The 24,696-nt window shown below is 41.3% G+C and overlaps 1 protein-coding gene across 7 annotated transcripts in view; it reads right to left on the bottom strand.

Annotated features, from left to right (window-relative positions):
• The window catches only part of DYNC1I1 (dynein cytoplasmic 1 intermediate chain 1), a 402,307-nt gene that overhangs the window by 370,473 nt on the left and 7,138 nt on the right, over nucleotides 1–24,696 (bottom strand). Inside the window, exon 1 of one of the 7 annotated variants that reach the window (XM_081531539.1) lies at nucleotides 6,699–6,860. The exons of 1 other annotated variant lie outside the window; for it this stretch is intronic. The gene's annotated coding sequence lies outside the window, so the exon portion shown is untranslated. 5 more of the 7 variants (XM_081531543.1, XM_081531542.1, XM_081531538.1 and 2 more) reach the window with 5 other exon arrangements.

The following is a 24,696-nucleotide window of genomic DNA, read 5'->3' as shown; positions in this document are numbered from 1 at the left end:
CAAAGGTGAAAACCAAATTGCCCAAATGTCCCCTGGGAAGGACAGTCACTCTTGGCTGAGAACCACTGATCTAGAAAAACACACTGGAGGGACGTCCCTGGTGATTCAGGGTTAAGATGTCACCTTCCAATGCAGGGGGTGCCGATTCCTTTCATGGTCAGGGAGCTAAAATTCCTGCTTCATGGCCAAAAAAACCATAGCATAACAGAAACAGTATGGTAACAAATTCAATAAAGACTTTAAAAATAGCCCACATCAAAAAAAATATAATAAAATAAAATATAAACACAGGGGAAAGGGCAGATCTCTTCCTATGAATCACTCAATAAAGGAAAGACGACTATTCACAGCCACCAGCCTAAGGGCAAGAGATGGGCCCAGCGGTTCTGCAGTTCCTTCCAGCCCTGCCATTCTGAGTTTGAGCCACCCAGAGGCCATGGACCTGACTCCCAGCACTGGCCCCACAGTGACCTGTCACGCATAGCACCTGTGCTAGATAAATATGTGCTCTTCAAACTGGCATCATGTGCCCTGGCATCCATGAGGCTTTCTACAGAGTGTGCAGGAAAGGAGAGAGCTAATAACATTGTTATTTCTAGATCTCGACCTTCTGTCTGCAGGCTTTCCAAACACTGACCAGCCAGAGAACACACGTGCAGTTGAATAGTCATTCAAGGTCTCCTCTCCCATCTCCATTACCAGGGGTAAAAAAGGAAACCCGAATCTCACTGTGATGCTTGACCACAAGGTATAAAAATATGCTTTAGTAGAAGAGCTTCTTCCGGTACTTTTTCAAAAGAGGTTGGAATAGCACTTAGATTTTACTTTGGATTCAGAGAATGATGTCATCATTTTATTTGTAAAGGTCAAGGTTTACAATATTCTGGAAATTACATTCACAGCAATTCTTTACATTGACAATAAAAACGTTAGATGCCAACCTAAAATGTGTGGAGGTGGGGGAGCAGTAGAATTTTTAAAAAACCTTTATAGAGGTTATAGGAGAGAAAAAAGGCTGAAGCATAATGAAGCACACTGGTGTCTGTTCCCCAGACAACCTGTTGATCAAAGGCAGTCATCCTCTACCATGTCTGCGGCTCATTTTTATTATAAAGAATGCCACTGAGGGACTTCCCTGGTGGTCCAAGGGCTACAGTTCCACTCGCCTTATGTAGGGGGCCCAGGTCATTCCCTGGTCCCACAGGCCACAACCGAGACTCAGTGCAGCCAGAGAAGGTAAAAATAAATACATAAATAAAAAGAATGCCCTTGATTCTAACATAAATTTCTGCTTTCACATGTTTACCACACTAATGGCATTAGCTGGTCTGTACCCCAAAATGAAATGATGGGGAAGGATCACAGGATTGATATGAACTGAATATTAAAGGGCATGTAGGTCATCTGGTGAGCAGAGGTCTTCCCAGGATTAAGTACCCAGTTAGGGTTCCAGATCACAGCGAAGCTGCTAGATCACGTAAGCCCCAGAACACTGCACTACTTCAAACTCTGCTTCGAACTCAACTTTGAAGTAAGTTCATTTTTGCAACAAATTAAGCCTTGCAGCTGGGCTTCGCAGGTGGCTCAGCCGTAACAAATCCACCTGCCAATGCAGGAGACACTCAGGAGACATGGGTGCCATCTGTGGGTTCTGAAAGATTCCCTGGAGTAGGAAACGGCTACCCAGTCCATTACTCTTGCCTGGAGAATCCTATGGACAGAGGAGCCTGGTGGGCTACAGTCCACTGGGTTGCAAAGAGTCGGACACAACTTAAGTGATGGAGCATACATGCAAAGTTTGCAGCTACCCGGGAAAACTCAACTAATCAACTCTCTGGGCTGTCTTTGCCAGAGACTGTTATTCATTTGGTGCTCAGCAAGGTACCTGGACACCATATTGAGAATCAAATGTGTGGGGCGTGAGCACACCTCAAGGAAATCACTTATCCTCTGCCATGCTGAGAAATGTCTGATTCTCTTGTTCCCCTCTAATAACACATTCAGGCTTTTCCTATCCGCACGTGAGAGTGTTCTTGAGGAACTCTGTCCTGCCACAGTAAAAGCTACACCACACAGTCCTTTCTTAGTATCCCACATAGAGAAACAATGAACTACGTTGGGAAGAGGATGAACCGGCTTTGGAATCTGACCAACCTACATTTGAAATCCAGTCTTTCTACTAACTGGCCTCCTGCGGCCTTGATCGAGTGGCTTAATGCTTCCAGTCACCCGATTCCTTGTTTGTCAAGTGAAGACAGAAATGCCAGCCTTACAGGAATGTTGGGAAGATTCGATAAACTGTGAGTGTGCAGGCTAAGTGCTGAGTGGATGGCAAGCAGTGCAAGGGCGGTGAGAGACCCTGGAGACCTCACCTGGTTGCAGCGTGCATCAGTGTGTGTCGCCCCTGCACCGGACACTCTAGCATGCCTCTGTAGTGAAATGCCAAGAATGTCCTGAGAGCCAAGAACATTCCTTCTTGGCTGGCTCTAACAGGATAGTTTTGCCTTGTTTCCAACACATTTCAGCAGAACAGCCTCCACCCCTCCCCCTTCCTAAACAGTGCACTAGAACCAGCAATTCTTAATCTCTTTTTAGTCACAAATACCCGCTTTTCCCTGGAACACTGCATTTAGCACAAATGCATAAAATTTTGCATCAATTATATTGGGTTCAATGACCACCTGGAAACTCTCATATGCCTGCCCTCCACGGTGATGGCTTCAGAAGCCTCCTCTAAACAAAGACTCAGAGATGCTTTATAAACACGCGGCACCCAGGCAGCGGCATCTATGTTACAATGCAAACTTCACACTGACAGTCTGGTGCCAGCGTTCCTGCAGAGAAAAAGCAAAGGAAATAAGTCTGGGGTACCAATGAAGAGTTTCCAGTCAAAAGGACTCCTTCTTTTTTTAACATGGACCTGGGCAATAGTTTATAAATTTCAAAGAAATGACAGTAGGACTTACTTTAGTTAATTCTCAAAAGAAGTGAGCTCCAGAAGTTCTCTGTCCCAACAAAGTTCCCAAAAGAACCTGTTTTCTCACATTTTCTAGGGTATGTAGAAGACGCAAACATTGCTAGGAAAAGGGATCTCTGAACAAGGAAGCAACTATTTACATGGTATTTAAGACCCACAAAGTGTTATGGGGAAATAGCGAGTTTCATTAAGGAGACAGAACAGAGGCAATATTTGACATCAAAAGAGCTATGGTCCTACGTTGGTTTTGCCGTATCATCTGTCTGGCAAAAAAGCATACCAATCACTTGGCAAAAAAACACAGCTACTTAGGCATTAAAGAAATAGCAATGGCTCACAGGGAAAATGGGCAATGAACCCCAAAGAACAGACAAAAAAGCTCAACTTTTTTATTTCTCACAGAGGACACTAGCTAAAATGGATGAGTTCTGGTTTTAGAGTCAAACAGAAGTGATTTGAATCCTACCTCTGCTGTCTATCAAGTCACTTAACTCAGTTTTATCATTTGTAAAACACAGATAATAATGCCTACTTCATAAGATTAATATAGGGATTAAAATGAGATAACAGAAGAGCTGAAATTCAATATATAAAAATTAACCAATATAAACTGTCCTATAGAAGACTAGAGTCAGACTGCCTAGGTTCAAATCCTGGCTCTATAACTTCTCAGCTGAGCAATTTTCAGTAAGTTACTTGACATCCTTGTATCTTGGTTTCCTTGTCTGTCAAATAGGATTACAAATAATATCTACTTCAGCAGATTTTTGTGAGGATTAAATATGTTAATACATGAGAAGTAGTTTAAAATGCAATGCCTAGTCAAGTACTCAATACATCTTCATAAATATATTGGGAGTGAAATACATTTAGCAAAGTCAGTGCAATACATTTAGGAAATGTATTAAGCACTGCTAAAATGCTCAGTATTATTTGATTTTATTATCAATAAAAGTATTATTAACAACTTTTGCTTTCTTTGATGGGGCAAAATACATGAAAGAATGAATAAGAATATACTTATGATGATGAAAGAATATACTTAAGTTTGCAATGCATGCATGTGACCTTTACATTTGATGCTATTAAGTAACAGAAAGAAACAAAGTGATACACTCAATCTGGGAAAGTGAATGGCCCTTTGAGGTAACTGGGTTTTGTTTTTTTTGCTGTGCCCCACAGCATGTGGGATCCCTGTTCCCCAACCAGAGATCCAACCGAGGCCCCCTGCATTAATCACGAAGTCTTAAGCACTGGACTGCCAGTAAAGTCTTTTTTATTTTTATTTTTTGAGGTAACTGTTGATGAAGCCTGTGCACACTTGTCTGTGCTAAGAGATATGGCTGGATTTTACCAGACTGTTCTGCATGGTTTTTCTGAGTGTGAACAGAGCAGCACCCAGGCTTTATCTCCAAGAATTGCTTGACTCAGCACAAGGGAAAGGCTCATTTATTAAATGCAGACTCTGGAAGGAGTGTTTGAAGAAGTAGGAGGGGTGGGGGAAAAAGTTCATAGAGCCCCCTCTTAGACATAAAACGTGATGACAGAAATGCCTGGTGACTTCCTCTTACCATCTCAGTTCAGTAGAAATAAGGGACAGGGGACCACTACTCTGCTACGTGAGAACTCTGCTCCATTTTCCCGTGGGTTACATTAATCTTCTCGGCCCATATTCCTAGTGGAGATTCTTCTTAATAACACAGACCCGTAACACCACAAAAGCCTCAGGACATATTTCCAGCAGGAGAGGAGGAAAGGCTAGGTGTGGGGAGAGGCTGAGCCATCCCTCTCCCTCCAGGGAACGGAGGAGCAGAAGCTCAGCAACCTTGAGGTCCAAGGAGAGCAAGCAGGTGCATCAGTGCCTGACGCCCCAGACAAGGAAGAGAGAGAGATATCCTGGGCCAAGAAGTTGGTCCAGAGCTGATCTGGCTGAAAAAAGCCTGCATACTATTTAAAAATACCAATGATGGTGCTGGAAGATTTTTAAAAGAAATGGCTCTTGGAGCACTGGATCCTCAAACCTCAAGAAAGATTGGGAAGTTGGTCCCTATGAAGAGAACAAATGATCACTTGGTGGTAGGAGTGTATGACTTTATTTTACTAAGAAACATAGTCAGAAGAGCCGAGTTTGGGTCCATTTTCTTCTATGCCAAAACCTTTGGTGAAAATTTGGCATTTTAAATAATCAGAGGAATTATGAATCACATTCCCACTGGTACCCTCAGGTAGCAACTTGCCTTCAGTGCAAATTTCAAATTTACTAATACTGTGCAACGTATTTCTCTAGAATTTCCATGATGAAAATGAGTACATAAGCAGTCACCCGAATCTGTGTTAATATTAGCCATATGATGCCTTCTGCAGCTACCATGCCTTGATGTTAGAAATATTTTCTGCTCATCTGGAATATTTGGAAGCAATTTTGCACAACCCTTAACTACAGCAAGTCTACAGCCCACTTGAAAGGCATTCCAGGCAAGAAAATGGCTGGCTACTTGTTCTGCCCCTTACCTAGATGTGGGAGAGTCCAGGATAACGAATATATTCCATCTCCTGTATTTGGTTGAGTTCTTTAATTTCCTAAGTAATTTCCTGTCCTTATCCCGGGTTGCTGTTCATCCTTGTTATAAGTCAAGAGACTTCCGCACTCTCAGTTCCCATCAGTGCGGCCAGGATCACTGCCCTTGCGATGACGACGCACGGAATTTTAAGGCCAGAGCGCTGCGGGAGTGGGAGCGGGGCAAGGAGAGCCACGCGGCCGCGAAGGTGTTTACGAAAACATATACCCCAGCCACACTTTTTTTGCAGCCGTGAGAGAAACTAGCACCTTCTTGCGCGAGCGTTTCATTAATGCCTTGCTGGAAGTGCATTCGCTTCCTTCCACTTGGCGGGTAGCAACAGCATCTAAGAGCTTTGCAGACAGCTGAAAATGCACTCAAAACAGCATCCATCCCTCCCTCCCTTTGCAGCCTCCCCCTCCCCGTCAGCTGGTGGCCCAGGAGGGTGCGGGTTTCACTGCTGCTAGCCGTCAGCTCCCCGGGAGCAAACCGAGGCGGGGCGCCCCGGGACGCCCCTCCCAGGGCACAAGGTGGGCGACAAGGTGATGACACCACGACTCACTCTTTCTCCTCTGCGCTCGCCTCCTGGCCGGGAGAGCTGCAGCAAGGGGCTGTCGCGGGGGTGGGGGGTAGGCTTTGGCCGCTTTCCGGCGCCGCGGAGTACGCAGGAGCCCAGGGAGGGGGCCGAGGCCAAGGTCCGGCTGCGGCTGCCGCGCCGCACTGCTGCCGGGCGGCTGCGAAAGCCGAGGACCCCGGGGGCGGCGGTCCGGGGAGCGCGACACCCCCCCCCCTTCCCGTTTACCTGCACGCGGGCGGCGGCGGCACTGGGTTCGCGAGCGCGGCGGCGGCGGCTGCGCCCGAGCGTTTCCCGAGGGCGGCGGGCCGGGCGCGCGCAGGATGTGCTGTCTCACGCTGCGCCGGCCCTCGGCTCGCGCTCCTCGGGGACCCGGCACTTCCTCCCGCTCCCGAGCATGACACTGACAGCTCCCCGCGCGCACCCGGGCTGGGGCTCGCCCCGCCCCGCCCCGGCCCACGCCCTCCACGCCCCGCGCTCCTCCCGCCGGAGGGCCCTCAGCACCCGGGCCCGCGGGGAGCTGGTGGCGCCGGCCCGAGGCTCAGAGCGGCCAAGGACCTGGGACCCCTAGGCCACCGCTAGGACTCACCTACGTGGCTGCAAACGAAGAGCGTCGGTGTTTTGGGCGCTCCTGTCTGCCAGCCAACATGGAACAACTTTCACTCCCAGAGAACTACTTTAGGTTATTTAAATAGAAATAGAGAAAGCTCAGATCCATCTGTTACACCCTAAGACTTACAGATTTAGTCTTAGTTTTGCCCAGAAGAGGAAACACATATTCAGCTTGCCTTGGCAACATTGTTTCATAAAGTCCTAGCTTTTAAAACTCTGGGTAACAAAATACCCTGCATATGCTAAGTGAAATAAGTCAGATAAAGACAAATCACTTGTATATGGAATCTTAAAAAATACAAGGAACTACTGAATATAACAACAACAAAAAAAAGCAGCAGAATCACAGATACAGAGAATAAATTAGTGGTTACCAGTGGGAGGGGCACAGAGGGGTAGGAGGTTAAGAGGTACAAACTATTATGTATAAAATAAGCTAAACAACACGGATATAGCAAATACCTTTAAACATTGTGAAATCACCGTGTAGTACACCTGTAACATATAATGTGTAAACAAGCAGAACCAAATGGGGCCTTCACAGGGACAGCTCCTTCACCCATATCCTCTGCTTTAGCTCCTCTGAGAGTGCCTAGATAACAGCATCTGATGCACATTTCCTGAGTTGTTTTTACAGAGGCTAAAGACCCCCAGGTGGAAGATGTTAATTAGTTAACTATTCAAAAGATGGATGGAGCCTAAGGACAACCCCTAAACCTAAGGATAACCCCTCTTACCTCACCATTAACCAGAGAATTGTGCACAAGCTGATCACCTTACCCTGGGGCTTGCCTCCCTCACCTTGCCTTTAAAAATACGCTGGTGGACCCCGTTGCGAATTTCAGGCTTTTTGAGCATTGGCTGTCCAGGCTCCTTGTATGGTGCCTTCAAATAAATGCTGCACTTTCCCCATCACAGCCAGGGTCAGTCGGTTGGCTCTATTGTGAGCAGGCAAGCAAACCCAAGTTTGGTTCAGTAACAAATGTATATCAACTATCCTTCAATTTTTTTTTTAAATAACACATGAAAAAGGGGAAAAGTGAATAAGTATCTGAGTAACCATTCTTGGATACCCCTAAAGTTGCCATAACAGACGAGTTTTAAGACTCAGAAATGGAGTTTGGGATTCTAATCAATGCAGGTTTGGCCCCATTTTTACGTAAGCTTTTCATCATGTTTCTTTGTGTGGGGTCTTTGTACACATTAGAATGAGAGTGGAGAGCTAGGACTGTATCTTATTCACAGCAGTATCCCCAAACACTACAATAGTGTTTGATGAATAACAGATTCTTAATAAATATTCATGAATTTACTTAATTGACAAGTACTACAGTATCTGCAAAATAAATATAGATCTTCTTGTAAATACAATATTAGACCTATATATAAAATGGCTTTCCTTATGCCAATTTTTGCCTTCCTAGCAAATTATTGCAAGCACAAATATGGCTAAAAAAGAGAGTTAAAATATCTTTAGTAAGAAAATATTGAAGGTATTCCAGCAGAAAAATTCTATGAAACAAATACTTGCTACTGCCATGTGTTAGATACTTAATGAATGTCAAACTCGATATATATTTTCCTTTAAAATTTTTCAATAACACTATGTATCAGATACAATGCCATGCCTGTAGAAAACAAATTTGAGTCTCAGAAGTTAACTACCTTGCCCAAATTCCACAGCTACTGAGTGATTGACCTGACTTTGGAATCCTTGTGCATCTGACATCACAGCTTATACATTCCCACTTGGTGTTACTGTCTTTTCAGTATGAGGATTGTTGAAATGTCCACTACTTGCAAAGCATTGTGTTAGAAGTTTCAGATGGTCCAAAATTGAGGACAATGTAATCCCTTTTCATAAGTAAGGTTAAAATCCACTTAAAAGTGGAAAAAACAGTAAAGTGTTAGGTGCTCAGTCGTGTCCAACTCTTTGTGACCCCATGGACTGTAGCTTGCCAGGCTCCTCTGTTCATGGGATTTTCCAGGCAAGAATACTGGAGTGGGTTGCCATTTCCTACTCCAGGGGATCTTCCCAACCCAGGGATCAAACCCAGCATCCCTTAGGTCTCCTGCATTGGCAGGCAGATTCTTTACCATTATGCCACCTGGGAAGCCCAACATAAATTGATAATTAAAGTCAAATAATAAGGAAATGGCCGAAGTAGTACAATGTGATAGAACTCAAATAAGAGCCCAACTGGTATGAGTGAGGGAGATGGTAGGAGGAAATTAGGATTATGAATATGGATAATGTTTGAAATGATAGCTAAAGCGTTTCACAGTATAAATGAAGAACAGAGAACATTTTCAGGCATAAACAAAGCTCCAAAGAAGAGGAAGCACTGTGTACTTAACAAATATTGAGTGAGCCAGCTTTTTGGAGCATAACAGTTTCTTAGGGACACAGCTTTGGGCCTTAAGGGATGCTGAAGAGCAGACCTTGGAGTACCACCGTTACAGATATTTGAGCAGGAAATGACACTTGGGAAGAATCATCTGAGGGTATCTAAGTGTAGGGGACTGGAACATGCAAAGGCTAAAGAAGCCAATCTGTAGCTCATTGTAAGAATCCAGGCCAGGATTCTTGTTGTTTAGTCACAAAGTCGTGTTTAACTTTTTTTGCAACCCCGTGGACTGTAGCCCGCCAGCCTTCTCTGTCCATGAGATTTCCCAGGTAAGAATACTGCACTGGGTTGCCATCTCCTTCTCCAGGAGATCTTCCTGACTCAGGGATCAAACCCATGTTTCCTGCATTGGCAGACAGATTCTTTACCATTCAGCCACCAGGGAAGCCCAGGCCAGGATTAAGAAGGCCTAAATTTGTCAATGGTATTCATCATGAATAACTTGAAATACATTCTTGGCACAAATTAAACCCTCAATAAAGAGCAGTTGTAATCATTTTTATTATCATGTACTCAGGCATAGTACAGATATTGGGTGTGGGACTGGAAATGAATAAGAAATAAATGGTCTCCATATTCCAGAGACTCAAAATCTAAAGAAAAGACACTATTGGTTGTAATAGCAGTCAGACAAAGAAAAGTAGGACATTTAAAGACACTTGTCATTAGAGATTGAGAAGGAGAAAATGCATTCCAGTTGAGAATTCTTGCGAAGTAGAAGGTCTTGTCAAAGAGGTTCTGGGTGTCTTTGTTTAGTTAGATACACATTTTCACATATGGTGATATGCACTTTAGAATGAGGTTAGGAAACCTGCAGAGAAAGAGGCAGAAACCTTATGTATATTAATAGATCTTATGTTTTTAGAGAGCTCTAGGTTTACAAAAAAATGTGCTTAAAGTACAGAGTGTTTCCTACATACTCCCTACAAATTACAAACTAATGCATTTCACTTCTTAATCTAGCTATTGCTTCAAAATTTGAAAGAAGGTCTTTAAGAACAGATTCAATGACCATCACAATGGTAAAGAATCTGCCTGCAATGCAGGAGACCTGGGTTTGATACCTGGGTTGGGAAAATCTCCTGGAGAAGGGAATGGCAACCCACTCTAGTATTCTTGCCTGGAGAATTCCATTGACAGAGGAGGCTGGTGGGTTACAGTCCATGGGGTTGCAAAGAGTCAGACACGACTGAGTGACTAACACACACACACACACACACACACACACACACACACACACACACCCATACTGGGCAAATTGCTAACTTACCTTAGCCACTCAGAGGTGCTTTAGGGCCTCCAGAGAGATAGGAGTGTGGCTACACTCCCCTGTTCTGGAATTAGACTGAGTATGGAACATAAGTCTACCACTTACTGTTTTTGTCTATTTGCACATGTTATTAATACTAGACTCCTCTAAGACCCAAGTTTCTTAGAAGCCTAAAAGGGGTGATAATATTACTTGTCATTCTATGATATTTCAATGAGTTAATCCATGTGAAGCAATTGATACAGTCCCTAAACATGTGATTTTTGTTGTTTAGTTGCTGAGTCATGTCCAACTCTTGTGACCCATGGACTATAGCCCACCAGGCTCCTCTGTTCATTGGATTTCCTACACAAGAATATTGGAGTGGGTTGCCATTTCCTTCTCCAGGAAAAACGTTTGATAAATCTTAGCTATAATTTGCTATAATTAATCCAGCCTTCATGAAAAATACCAAAGGTAGGGCTTTGTACTCTCTAAATTCAATATTCAGTCTTGACATTACCAGACTCGAGGGACCCCTCAGACCCTGGGGTCATGACTAGCCTTCAAGACAGATGCCTTTGCCTTTGTGCACCTGTCATCCATTAGTGCTGAATACAGGCAGGGCCCCACTTGACACAAGTTCCAACAGAACTTTTGTACTCCAAAAGTTATGCCCTCCTGTCTGCCAGAAAATCTCCTCTGGAAATTATTCCTCAGTTAATTATATCTTCATTGCAAGAAATAAACTGAATATTCACCTCAGTGGTCCAAAGGCTCTAAAACCACAGAAAAGAAAGGTGAGTCATCAGAATCAGCTATTAAAAATGAAAAGTGCCCCCCTCTAAACAAATGCTTGAAAATGTTTAGGATGACATGGTCTCTACATCATGCTCAGAATAAAAATCTGTGAGGAAACTAATTTAAAGCACTGCCCAATGTTATACACAGTTTTGTATGGGATATATATCAGGTAGGATGTTTTAGGTATTTTTAGGTAGGATATGTTTTAAGTATTTTCTATAGAAAATCATATTTTTCTATAATCGATGTTGGTCTGTTTCTGCCAAATCAAAATAACAATAGATGTCCCCCAACAGGTGTGTTATTAGTGTTTGAAGGCTTATTAGAAATTAAAGAGTGACATATGGGGAAGTCAAGGATTCCAATGTCTACCTTTTTTTCTTCTGGACACTTTTCATTAAGGAACATCGCCTATGTTTTTATATAGTAAGTGCAAAGACTCTGCAATAAATAAATACAAACATAAAATTTGCTTTCAATTTTGGACAAATGAATTCAAAGGGTCTGCTGTATAGCTTCAGATTTTTCTAAATGCTTTGTGAATAACTTCCAAGTACACCACCAATTATACTCTGTACTATATGATTACCTACATTTGTGATATAATTGTGTTACAATCACCCATAATCACCCCCTTCACCTTTGCCACCATGTGCCTTTGCACCCCCATCACTCCCCACCCTTTGTCCTTTCATTTCCTTCCATCAGCTTTTCTTTTGAGGATGATGCTAAGCCAAAATGCATACAATATGTTTTTCATGATCAATAATAAAATGCAAACATGAAAATATCTATACAGCAAAAATAGAAATCTTTGGATCTCAAAAGAATCATTTTAAGCCCTTAAATGTATAGGGGAAAATACAGTGATTATAAAACATAAATTATTTCTGTCACTTTAAATACACATTCCATCAGTGTCCAAATATAAATTTTCATTTTTTCCAGCCGTGAAATCAGTATCTATATCCTTCTTTGTGTTCTGCCTCATTACATGTTATTTCAAATTTCTATTTCTAGGAATCAAATAAACCTATCTCACCAAAAGAAATTAAACCACTTTTTTTTTGTAAATTACTTCTCTAGATTATTTCCTAGAAACATGTCTTCATAGTTCTTGTAATTGCTCCTTGCAAAGATTGATCCTATTAGCTCTCCCAACACTCTAAAAGAGTCATCTGTATTTTTTAAAAAATAAACAATTACACATGCATAATAATTACAATGTATCAATATACATTGATACTGTATGTGTGCATTTAACCAGCAAGTCTGAGCATTTTTTATGAGGCTTCATTATTTGGTATCTCTCATGTGCCAACTCTGAATGTCATTTGACTATCTGAGAATTGAAATCTAAATACTTTATGTATTTCAGAATACAAATTTTGTATATTACATTTTTCACTCTTCCTTCATATGCTTACTTCATTATGGCATTATACTTTAAGAAGAATTATAAAGCACAACTTATAAAATGAAATTTTATAGTATTAAAGGCATGTATAACTCAGAAATATTACATTGAAGTCAAGAACACAGGCTCTGGAGTCAGGCACACCTGGGTTAAAACTGGTGCAAATGATTCACTAGCTGTGTGATTCTGTGCAAATGGCTTAAACTCTTTAAGCCTCAACATCCTCACCTGTAAAATGGGCATAAGAGTGCCCATCTCTTAAAATTTTAGTAAGAATTGAATGAGATAATGCTTATAAAGAATTTAGTAATCACCACCAAGTAAACACTAAATTAATATTAGACATTGTTATTATTATGTGGGTGAGCATAGAAAAAAGATTGAAAGTTTACACCAAAATGTTAACCATGGCTATTCTGGGTGATATGATTATGGAATTTTTTTCCTTGAAGTTGATTCTTACTTTCTAAACTCTCTATGATGAATATGCTTTATGTGTTCCACCAAGCCTGTTAGATATCAAGGATAGGCTAGTAACAGCACTGTCACTTAAAAGCAATAAATGTTTATGTTATAACCTCTTCCTTCTGAAATTCTCTAAAGATACTCTAAGACTTATCACTTGGCAGTGTTTGCAAGATGTGCATGCGTACTCAGTCGTGTCCAACTCCCTGCAACCCTGTGGGCTATATCCCGCCAGGCTCCTCTGTCCATGGGACTTTCCAGGCAAGAATACTGCAGTGGGTTGCCATTTCCTTCCCCAGGCGATCTTCCCAACTCAGGGATCAAACTCACATCTCCTGCATTGGCAGATGGATTCTTTACCACTTGAGGCAGTGGTTACGATATACAATTTAGTCATTAGAAACAATAAGCTGTGAATACACAAAAGTGCTGCACCGTTTTGCTAGAAATGGAGTCAGGCTAAGGATGGAGTGAGGATGAATGAAAATGATTGAGCCCCTGTATAAATACTATCATGTATTTCTCTTCCTGCACATACTTCTAGCACTTGCCACTCAGGTGGTTATTTGTCATGCTCTGGCTCCATTGATATGCAATGACCCATAAACTAATCCTTCCCAAGGGACTTTATAATGATATGCTATCATCTTCCCTGGAACTAAAAGTATACACTGCCTTTGTTTCTCCTCCAGGGAGATGTCCCATATGGTAGGGATGACAAGACAGAGCCCTGTGGCCAGTGGTGCCCTTGTGACCTTCACATCCTTACTCTCCTACATTTAAGTATTCAGATTAAATTCTTTGCAGAGAGTATGTTGGAGGAGGTCATCAAGAGGACATGACTGCCTGTTGACACGAGAGCTGAGCCAGGCAATCTGGCAATGGTAGGTTCCTCCCTCCTCCCTTGTCCTTGGAATGTACCTTCTGTTCACTGCTCCCACAGCCTTGAGAGAGCAATGTATTGGTGAGGCCACTGGACTGAATATGTGAGTGAACCCAGTTAAGGGCTCTACACCAACTTTAAGGATTCTGCCTGGTGGATGCGGAGGTCTACTCTGTCTTGCAATCGCCAAGACAAACTCCCTATGTAAGTTCCCTTATTAAAACTACCACCTGCCCATCTGGGGCAGCCTATTTATTTGATCTCTCCTTGCCCTCTGTGTTAGAGGATCAGTTTGGAAACAGAGGCTAATATAATTCACATTATTGGCCAGATGATTTCTAGCCTAACGGAAAAATATAACTTTAATTAGCATATGGGAAGACAGTGAAAGAAAGAGATCATCTCCCATTTAATAAGTTATTTTTTCTAGTTTTTTTAATTGAAATATAGTTGGTTTAGAATATTATGTTAGTTTCAGGTGCACAGAAAAGTAATTCAGTTATACATATATATGTTTTTTTGTTCCTATTAATTTTTAAAGAAGAATTTCCATCCATTTGTGCATTTGGCAAAACAGGAAATGTTAGCTTTGTCATTTTTTTATGTTTATTTATGTTTATTTTTTTAATTTATTTATTTATCTATTTTTTATTTTACAATATTGTGTTAGTTTTGCCATACATTGCCATGATTCATTTGATAAGTTTTTAATGTGAAAAACAGTTAACACATTTGAAAACCTTTATGTTCTCCTATAAGAACAAGATCTTAAGGTTCACTTGAAGCATTTCTGTTTTGGAAGACTTCCAAACTGCTATTTTAAAGTGAACTCTTTATTATTCAAATTCATATGCATGTGTGTTCAAATTTTGAATAGCCTGAAGCTGATAGAGGATGATTCATAAATATTTTTAAAAGTTAGCTGTATATCCATCTGGCATTGGATCTTGGGGTCATTTTTTTGGCTTTACTTTTCTTACTTTGAATGAAGCTATTTAACAACAGTAGTGAATAAATTTTTTTCAGAATATTGTAAAAATTCAACTTCAACTTATAATATTTTGAAAGTGAAATTATATTTAATAGTCTCTTTTTAAAATATTTTTTCTTATGAAGATATTCTTACCATATGAACTAAAAATGATAAAAGATAAAATATCATAAGCTGCCTAAAACTATAGTATGTCTCTTGGTACTTTGACTTTCTTAATATTACATCATCATTTTTAAGTCAAACTTTCCCCCTCACTAAAGGCTCAGGTTGATGGAGATAAATTGCTGAACTGTTCAAATAGTTTCATAACATTATAACTTGTCAAATTGGAATAATGTCATACAAGAGCATGTTAATTGGGGTGATTAGCCATTATAAGAGTCTGAAAATCTTTCTGTTTTTCTTTATGGTCAAAGAATTATAAATACAAATAAATATGTGCATTTTAAGAAAAATATTTTGAAACATTTCAGGTCAATAAATTAATAAGCATCCAAGTTATATTCAACAAAGCCAACAAGTAAGAATATATTCATCTCTATGGTAGAGTGAGAAAAAGAGAGACAGAAAGATCTCCCCAAAAGTTGGAAATTTGGCAGAGGTTCCAAAGAATCATAAGTAAAGAAAACAAAAGAAAAAATAGAGACAGGGAGTCAATAAACTCTGAGACTAGCCCTTGATAAGGTAAAGTACATTGTCACTTATTATTTCAAACACTTTTGTACATTGGATCGATGCTAATTGGCTTATTTATTAAAAAATGTTCCCATATCCTTTGGGCTTCTCTAGTAGTGGAGATGGTAAAGCATCCGCCTGCAATGCAGGAGACCTGTGTTCAATCCTTGGGTTGGGAAGATCCCCTGGAGAAGGAAATGGCAACTCACTCCAGTATTCTTGCCTGGAGAATTCCATGGACAGGGGAGCCTGGTGGGCTACAGTCCATGAGGTTGCAAAGAGTCGAATGTGACTGAGTGACTAACATTTTCACTTTCTATCCTTTAGTGGCCCTTTGAATTTCACAGCTCTTTAGATTTCCTTTTTTTTTTTTCCTGTGTGAAATCCAACATGAACATCTCATACCACAATGTTTAAGGTCAGAATCAGAATCTACATTTTGAGCCATTTTCCCCAAATCAGATACAGATGTTTGCTCTACAAATATTCTATCAGGCATCATTTATGGATGAACATTATTTAAGGAGGAAAAAAGTTGAGGAAATCAGTATTGTAATCACTATTCATAAGTTGCCAACTACTCTTTAAACATTTGGCTATCCTATAAATGAGCATGCCATTTGTGGCAGGAGAAGGAAGCAAGGTAGACCATTTTTATTGGTTGAAACATCATCATCAAAGCAGTATCAGTGGATTTTCTGCTTCATTGATACAATCCATTCATATACCTCAAATGTTGGAGAAATGAGGCAGTTTTTGAAAGACTAAACAGGCAGTCAGGCTTGGCTTTAACAAATCACAGATTGCTCCTCTTGTCAACATGCACTATTCTACTATGACAGTTGACATTCAACAAATATTTTTCAAGCACTTACTATGTGCTGGGCACCAGAGATACAGCTTCCTACTGTGTGCTAGGCTCTTTGCCATGTGTTAGATTTCATCATCATTATTCCCATGGATGACGCTTGGGAACACTGAGACTCGGGTTAAGTAACTTGCTCAAATTCTCACAGCATGTAAACAGTAAAACCAGGACCCTAAATCAGGATGTTTGATGTTAGAACCCGAGTGCTTCACTTGCAATACAGTCTCCATGTATCTTACTTGGGGGTTTAATTAGCACTGCTATGCCTGGATTTTGTACACAGACTCCTTAAAATTACAATTTGGGCCAGGGTGTCTAATCAGATAAATATTCCCTTGACCTTCGACAAGCTACTGAAGTTCTCTGTGCCTCAGTTTCTTTATCAGTCAAATGAGGATATTAACAGCACCTAATCCACTGGGCAGCCCTGGAAATTAAGTGAGTTAACATGTATGAAGCATTAGACAAATGTCACATTTATAGTGAGCTCTATTGTTAAATATTGTGAACTATGTATTATTTAGAATTGTGTTCTTACAGATTTTCATTTCTATGTGGATACTTAGTTTTTGTCGTGTTTTTAATTCTCTATTTCTGATGTTGGGGGATGGTAAGACAAAACAGAAGCAGCTGTTCAGCTGTTAATGTTAAAAGAAGAAAGCTACACAGAAAGGCAATGAGAAATCGTAATGATATCAAGAGATACCAGAAGAGAGAGAAAAAAAAAGGAAAAATATTCCGTGTCAGAAGGGGAGTTTCTAAGAGCTACCCTAGAATTACACACACATATTTGTGCACGTCCTTATAATTGTCTCTATAGAAATCAGGACTCGGGGAGCTGGTGGTATAAATTAGCCTGCTAAATCCAAGACAGTGAATACGAGGGGCTGGGTAAAATGAGCAGAGGAGAGTAATACAGTCACACCCTCAGATGCCTCCCCTGCACTGATTCCCAGGCATCTCCTCCCTGCCACCTGCTCCTGTCCCTGAGGTGGCCTGTTGGGGCTGTGGTTAGCTGGGTCTCTGACTCCCACGACCACATCTAAATGCCTTGTGCAGTCACCCGTCCCCCCCCACCCCCCCCTCTGCCATCTAACTCCACCCCTTGCTGCACACTGGCTCTTTGAAGGCTTTAATCAGGCAGCAATGGTGAAGTTCGTTATTCCTGCCAATGATGGTGTTCAAAATCATGGAACATCCTCTGAATGCTAAACATGGTCAGCCTTGCAAACAGTTTTTATGGACTCTTTTGTAGCAGTGAGTGGGAAGGAAGAAAAGCATATCAATTCTATATCTGCAGATTGCACAATGCTGGTTATGAATGATTAACCATTGCAAAGGCAGTGGAGAAGGTGCTCAGAGTCTCTAAAAGCAGTGGAAATTAACCATTAAATATGACCTCTTAGGACACGGCTACTTTTCATTTCACTCTACATTTATTTTTTCAGTTTTCATTTGTGTGATAAGCTTTGACTTTGTTTTTATGAAAACTTTTGATCTTTCCCTTTAAGATTCTTAAATATGGGAGCTTTTCCTTTCCAACTGTGTTTGTGTATCCCCAACATGTACAAGCACTTGGTAAGGGCAGATAGAAAGATAATGAGACTCTAATACACATAGTTGAGCAAATTTTGGGGATCTTGGTCAGGTCACTTCCTCACTGATGACACTATATTTCTTTTATCACTTCCAGGGCCAGGTTATATAATCTTTTAAAACATTTAAGTATAGTTGATATACAATGTTGTGTTAGTTTCTGGTGTATAGTAAAGTGATTCAGTTTCATATATAATTGAATATATGTAACTATTCGTATATATATAGAGAGAATTCCCTCTACTATGCAATAGGACCTTATTGTTTATATACTTTAAATATACTAGTGTGTATCTATGAATTCAAGTGTCTAATTTATCCCTCCACCAAGTTATAAAATTTGATGGTTCTATGATTTGATAAGAACTATTCTGAAGGTTCACAGAGGTGCTAATCACCTCTACTCAGTTTTAAACTGAGTTTTTAACTCAATTTAAACTGAGTTTTAAACTCAATTTGTTTTAAAAACAAACTGCCATGTCTTTGTTCAATTGAAAAAAACTATACGGTCGATCATTTAGGTTACTAATTTACAAAGTATAAACGCAGAGGGAATAAAATTCTCACCTGCCAAGATACTCTACTTTTTATTAAAATCTGTGTTACAAGCTTGATCAAAGGCTGAGGCAGTAAAACCAAACGGACCCAAAGTACTGTGGTTTAAAGACAACGGAGGTGTATTCACCTCACACTAAATCCAGAGAGCACATTAGATGGAGCGAGCACTCCGGTCTGAGAGCTGCAGGTAGCTCTTCAAGGGGCTCACTCAGAGCCCAGGGCTCTCTGCACCCTGTTGCGTTTATCAGAGCAGGTCTTCATCAGCGAGTGGAGCTGAGTCATGGGTGAGGGGCACATACCTTGCAGGAAGTGAGAAAGGGACCAAAAATCCACCGTTCTGTGGCTCAGATGTTGAAACAGCACAAGTCACATCTACACACACTTCACTGGCAAGAACTGAGTCATGTGACTTCACTGAGCTAAAAGAGCAGCTGGGAAATGTAGTCTCTAAAGTCGCTGGAGCCCAGCCCCAAGTCTGTTGTATAGAGAAGGGAGACTGGAGTTAGGGGGACAATCAGCTGTCTCTGTCATAGCCTCTGAACTTCTAATTCTAGACTTTGGTAAATTTCTACTATGGGATATTTTTAAATATGCAAAAATAGAATCAAATAACTATTTTGGAAAAAATAATAATACCAAGTGTAAGATGTAGGCCTACAGGAGGTGTGTTGCTGTTGTTCAGTTGCTAAGTTGTGTCTGACTCTTCATGACCCCATGGACTGCAGCAAACCAGGCTCCTCTGTCCTCCACTATCTCCCAGAATTTGCTCAAACCCATGTCCATTGAGTCGGTGATGCCATCCAACCATCTCATCCTCTGCCGCCCCCTTCTCCTTTTGCCTTTGATCTTTCCCAGGGTTGTATATCGTATACAGGAGGTATATAAACAGACAATCTTATATACTCTCAAGGGTATGTGTATTTTGTATCTGCTGTTGGATATCTGGCAATTACTCCAATACAGTGTCCTTAATAGTGGAAGTAGAAGTCAGTTATTAAACAGCTTTGCTGCTTGGTTGTCAGACATGCACACAGTTTGTAAAGAAATATTCTGTATTTCAGATTAGGGCTGTATCTTTCAACACCATATGAATCCAGATGAGTACAGGGATTTGGAAGTGGCTCCTTGACTCTCTTCTATTTGTCCTCACAGCCACTTTGTATATTTGTGACCTCTTATCTAGGCTGACAGGGGCTTTCCTCATGGCTCAGCGGTAAAGAATCTACTTGACAATGCTGGAGATGTGGGTTCGATCCCTGGGTCGGAAAGATCCTCCGGAGAAGGAAACAGCAGCCCACTCTAGGACTTGCCTGGAGAATCCCATGAACAGAGGAGCCTGGCGGGCTACAGTCCATGGGGTTGCAAAGAATCAGACATGACTGAGCAACTAAGCAACAACAACAATCTAGGGCGACAGGGCTACCCGTGTACCCAAGCCCGAAAAGTCCTTAGAGAAAACGTGACTCCTCTATACTCTCTCAATCAATAAGTAGTAATTTGTACCCTTTTGACTCCCTTTCCCAGAATCTGGTTCCTTTAGAAAAACAGAATGCCAATCATTTGGATTCATTTCAGATCCACTCTGGATGAGGTGAGGCTGAGTGAAGAACTGCAGATGGAGTGCATGTCAAAACTCAGTCCACTCATACTGCCCCGCTGACCTCTTCTTAGCATAACTCTTGTTCACGATTTTGCTTTTAAAAAAGTTTCCTTCTCTTTCTCTGTGTTAGGCCCTATTCAAGGTTTAGAGATTTCCCAGGTGGCTCAGTGGTAAAGAATCCACCTGACAAGCAGGAGACGAGTGTTCGATCCCTGGTCCAGGATGATCCCCTGGAAAAGGAAATGGCAACCCACTCCAGTATTTTTGCCCGGGAAATGCCATGGAGAGAGGAGCCTGATGGGCTACAGTCCATGGGGTCGCAAAAGAGTCAGACTTGACTTAGCGACTAAACAACAACCACAAGGTCTAGAAAAAGGTGAGGGAGGAGGTTGCAGTGGGACCTCCGGAGGCATAGCCAGCTGATCCCAGGTCAGATAAGGTCTGGACTAGGCTTCTGTTTACTTCCTACAGGGAGTTGCCCTTTATCCTGTTTCAGAATCGAAACTTCCCATCCATCTCCAGCAGGCACCACCTTTTTCTTTGTGCTTTTCTGCATCACACTGATTAGGCCCAACAAGTTTAAATTTTACCAGTCCCAAATGCAGATCTGTGGAAGAGGCCGGGCCTCCTCCTCTTGTTGGGGTGATAGTTCTACTGTCCTTACCCAAGGATGATGGTTCACGGCCCCCGCTTCACTTTCATCTTGCTCCCCATAACCATCCCTCTTCTAACTACTCATAGAGGTGAAGGGGCTCCTCTTTGGCCTCACTGAGAGTTTATTAACTCTGTCCTAGATGTTGGTGTCAGAGTCCTGAGGCAGGTATCCCCCCTATCAGCTCCCTCAGGGGTAAGAAGCTTCTAAGTAACAGACTGCACTTCAGCCTTTACCTAGTATTAATAGCATGGATTCTAATTGGTTTACTATCATACCAGGGCTCTCTCCTAGCAGTCAAGTTTGCCTGCTTGAGGTCTTGGCACTTTTCCTAGGTGACCAACTATTTGTTATACAGTCCTATAGCAACAGGCATCCTCTAAGCCTCCTGGAGTTTTCCTTTAATTTATTATAGTTATGTACAGGAGTGAAATTATTATTTTTTTCTCTTGCTTTAACAGAATTTAAAGGAAAGTTAGTGCAACCTTAAAGAAATTTAAAGGAAACTAGCTTCTTAATAGCATTGCTTTTATGAACTAAGAAATATACATGAGCTTGTCTCTTTCTGGATGAAGAGTTACAATAGATTTTTGGACTTTGAGACTATTTTTGGATGATGAAGGCTAGACTTAGATTTTTTTTGATAATCCACACATTGGAAGATGGTCTAAAATATTTCAGTCTTTTAAACTGAGATTTGTTTTGTGGCCCAGTATATAGTATACCTTTAAAAAAATGTTTAGTTATTTGGCACTGGGTCTTAGTTATCATGAAACTAGAAGACTCTTGCTCCTTGGAAGAAAAGTTATGACCAACCTAGACAGCATATTAAAAAGCAGAGATATTACTTTGCCAACAAAGGTCTGTCTAGTCAAAGCTATAGTTTTTCCATTAGTCATGTGTGGATGTGAGAGCTGGACTATAAAGACAGCTGAGCGCCAAAGAATTGATGCTTTTGAACTGTGGTGTTGGAGGAGACTCTTGAGAGTCCCTTGGACTGCAAGGAGATCCAACCAGTCCATCCTAAAGGAAATCAGTCCTGAATATTCACTGGAAGGACTGATGCTGAAGCTGAAACTCCAATACTTTGGCCACCTGATGCGAAGGACTAACTCATTTGAAAAGGCCCTGATGCTGGGAAAGGTTGAAGGCAGGAGGAGAAGGGGGCAACAGAGGATGAGATGGTTGGATGGCATCACCAACTCAATGGACATGAGTTTGGGTAAACTCTGGGAGTTGGTGATGGACAGGGAGGCCTGGCGTGCTGTAGTCCATGCAGTCGCAAAGAGTCGGACACGACTGAGTGACTGAACTGAACTGGGTTTTAGCTGTAGCGTACGGGATCTGGTTCCATGACCAGGGATTGAACCGGGGTCCCCTGCATTGAGAGTGTGGAGTCTTAGCCACTGGGCCACCAAGGAAGTCCCGCATATGGTCTACCTCTGTAACTTCCACCTGCACTTGAAAATATTGCATCTTTTGCTATTGTTGGTTGGTGTTTAGTATAATTGCCCATTAGCATAAGTTGGGTGTTAATATGATCCATGCCTTCTACATCTTATTTCTTGATTAAGGGTAAGAGTAATGACTTCCAGGCTCTTGACATGTCATAGCTAACACCAGAAGTCTCAAGAAATTAAGATAAAAATTTGTAAAATAAACCCAAAGAAGCACAAGGAAGTAATAGTAAAATAAGGTAGAAAACAATGATGTAAACAACAAACCTCTGATAGTGAAAAAGCACCAAAAGAAAAAGTTTGTCGAATATTGATAAATACCTAACAATATTAATCAAGAAGAGAGAATGCATAAATAAAAGAATATCAGTACTGAAAAAGGTGAATCTCATGAAAATGTTAAGATATTATCAACAATTTTATGCACATAAATATGAGAATGCAGATGCTATAGATAAATTTCTAGAAAATACCACTTAAAATCTACACTAGAGATAGATACCTAAATAGTCCTATAATAGTCAAATATTCACAATTTCTATAATGTAGACTGATGATAAAGAAACTAAATCATTAATAAAAATCCTTCCTTCCAAAAAAATTCTAGGCTCTGATAGATGCGCAAACATGTTGTATTTTTTTTGAAAACTAACTGAGAAATAGCACCAATCTTTCACTAACTTTTCCAGTGAAGTGCAATTACAAGAGGAAGAATACATGTGAAATATTGGGCAGTCACTGGGGTGGTGGGAATAGGTATTTGCCAGTGATCTTCGCCCAGCACTTAAATCCCATTCATATTGTTTAAAACAAAAAGAACTCACAACATATGAGTATTTTAAGAGATAGAGACTTTATCCCACTATGAAAATTACAGAATATCAGAGGTTTCCTTCCTTACCTGGGATTTTGAATGTAGAGGAAGATATAGAACATTAGAGAGAATTCACGGTGGTGGAGTCAGCAAGGGCTCGGGCACTGCACTGGGACCCTGGGGTATAACCTTGGATGCGCTGTCTGCTCTCCAGTCTTGCTTGAATCCTGCTTGTTATCTGAGCCAAGGTCTCTAACTTTCCATCAAATCTGTAAGCTACATAACGGGGTTGTAATGTTTTCCTTTTCTCTTCGGTTTATCCACAGTTCAGAGGTACACTCACCAGGCATCTCCTCAGCACCCTGAGGGGATACTGCTGAGAAAGTATCAGGGCTATCCACAGTCCACTCATGAAGCATTCCAGTACCTTCTAAAGACCCTCATTAGTGTTCATTTCTGCCATTCCCAGAGCTGGGTTCTGGCCTTTAGAGAAGATTTATTCTTTTCCCATTTAAAGACTCCACTACTTTCTGTCACCTTGAATTTTTTTGCTGGGCTCTTGGTCAGACTTCCACTCTCATGTAGGATGACTGTCAAAGTCTTAGGTTACTTAATTCGTGGCTGATGATAGGTAATACTGTCTTCAGGACACAAGTTTTTAGCATCCCAAATGGCAATAGAGAGGGGATCAGAGATTTGAGCCTCACAGTAGCATGCATGCCAAGTCAATTCAGTCGTGTCTGACTCTTTGCGACCCCATGGACTGTAGCCCACCAGGTTCCTCTGTCCATGGGATTCTCCAGTCAAGAATATTGGAGTGGAGTGCCACTTCCTTCTCCAGGGGATCTTCCCAACCCAGGGATCAAACCCATGTCTCCTGCAGTATAGGTGTATTTTTTACCACTGAGCCACAGGGGAAGCCCCAAAGGCTGGCTTGTCGCAAAGTTGCAATAGCATCAACGCTTATCGAGATCGGTTCCAACCCGCCTCCTTCAAGAGGCTACATAATCAGCCTCCTCCAAAGTCCTTCTGAGAACATCGGAAGTTTCAAAGAGTTTCTATCCCCTTCTTCATGTAGAAAGGTTGTTGAGCCTTAGAAATACATTGACTCACTCTCTTAAGACTGGGAAGTTCTACCAGACATGATATTTCTCTTCTCATTAGTCTCGGAATTCATGAGAACCTGACAATAAACTCCAATAAAACCACAGATCCTAGCCAGTCAGTCTATGATTCTCTGAATTTAAAGTACAATTAGTTGGTTAAGCTTTTGTGCGTGTGTGTGCTAGGTCGCTTCAGTTATGTCTGACTCTGTGACTCTGTGGACCGTAGCGCACCAGGCTCCTCTGTCCATGGGATTTTCCAGGCAAGAATACTAGAGTGGGTTACCATTCCCTGCTCCAGGGGATCTTCCTGACCCAGGGATTGAACCTGAGTCTCTTACGTCTCCTGCATTGGCAGGCGGGTTCTTTACCACTCACCTGGGAATCCCTGTTGGGTTGACAATACCTACCAAATCCTCATTTCTCCAGAGT

The sequence above is a fragment of the Giraffa tippelskirchi genome, chromosome 10 (assembly GCF_054371585.1).
Source record: "Giraffa tippelskirchi isolate mGirTip1 chromosome 10, T2T-mGirTip1v1.2.pri, whole genome shotgun sequence".
Taxonomy (NCBI): domain Eukaryota; kingdom Metazoa; phylum Chordata; class Mammalia; order Artiodactyla; family Giraffidae; genus Giraffa; species Giraffa tippelskirchi.
This window is presented reverse-complemented; position numbering and strand designations above follow the sequence as displayed.